Genomic DNA, 1,484 nt, shown 5'->3' with positions numbered 1-1,484 from the left:
GCTTTTTAGTTCCTCTTTACTTTCTGCCATAAGGGTGGTGTCATCTGCATATCTGAGGTTATTGATATTTCTCCCGGCAATCTTGATTCCAGCTTGTGTTTCTTCCAGCCCAGCGTTTCTCGTGATGTACTCTGCATAGAAGTTAAATAAGCAGGGTGACCATATATAGCCTTGACGGACTCCTTTTCCTATTTGGAACCAGTCGTTGTTCCATGTCCGGTTCTAACTGTTGCTTCCTGACCTGCATACAAATTTTTCAAGAGGCAGGTCAGGTGGTTTGGTATTCCCGTCTCTCTCAGAATTTTCCACAGTTTATTGTGATCCACACAGTGAAAGGCTTTGCTATAGTCAATAAAGCAGAAATAGATGTCTTTCTGGAACTCTCTTGTTTTTTCGATGATCCAGTGGATGTTGGCAATTTGGTCTCTAGTTCCTCTGCCTTTTCTAAAACCAGCTTGAACATCTGGAAGTTCACGGTTCACGTATTGCTGAAGCCTGGCTTGGAGAATTTTGAGCATTACTTTACTAGCGTGTGAGATGAGTGCAATTGTGCGGTAGATTGAGCATTCTTTGGCATTGCCTTTCTTTGGGATTGGAATGAAAACTGACCTTTTCCAGTCCTGTACTATCTAAAAATTATGGTAGGTGGAAATATCTGCTCCTGAGATATTATGAACTTCTGAGATATAATAAACTATAGTAATCTGTACTAAAATTAAATTACCTTCAAGAGTTTATTTTGCAGGGCTCTGCTCCTTGTTCCTGCAGAGCATTACCTATCACTGATGAATAGATGCACAGGGAATAGACGATTCAGGGACATGATTTCAGCTGCTACAACGTACCAAATACTAGAAGGGAAAATTCTGGATACCTGATCTCTGTGACCTGAAACTTTAACAGTGATCAGATACAACGAGTTTGGGGAGAGAAGAATCTTTACATCATTTCTTTGAATCCTGGACAGAGTAAAAGAAAATCAAGCTTGGGATAAGAAAATTGGAGCTTCATCTCTAGTCCTCCTTTTTTGTTGCTGGAGATTTTAGAGTAGGTGCAGTAATCTACCTCACTCCTATGGTTCCTTGGTGCTGTGTTCAGAACCCAGGTATCCATGAACACCTGGTTCATACTCCATGGTCTGTACCAAGTCATCCCTAGCTGTCCAGGCAGCCCACTCTGGTCTTGATTACCTGCATAAACTGAAATCCTTACACCCTTTGATACAATCTTGCATTATTAGTTGCCTTATGTAGTTAATCATTTATGGAACTATCTATCTATGTCGTTAATCATCTATGGAACTATCTATCTATCTATCTATCTACCTCTGACAATTTAAAAATCTCTAGTAGGAACCAACACCTTCTCCTTGACAGCCAACTCCTTGAATTATGGACCTCAGCCTCCCTGGGGAAAGTGACAATGTAAGATATACCACTTGCAGTTTCTAGACACCACTCACTCACCTAGGACATTGAACTTGG

Source organism: Bison bison, unplaced genomic scaffold (genome assembly GCF_000754665.1).
Source record: "Bison bison bison isolate TAMUID 2011002044 unplaced genomic scaffold, Bison_UMD1.0 scf7180017864322, whole genome shotgun sequence".
In the NCBI taxonomy this organism is placed as follows: domain Eukaryota; kingdom Metazoa; phylum Chordata; class Mammalia; order Artiodactyla; family Bovidae; genus Bison; species Bison bison.
Note: the sequence above shows the minus strand (reverse complement) of the source record.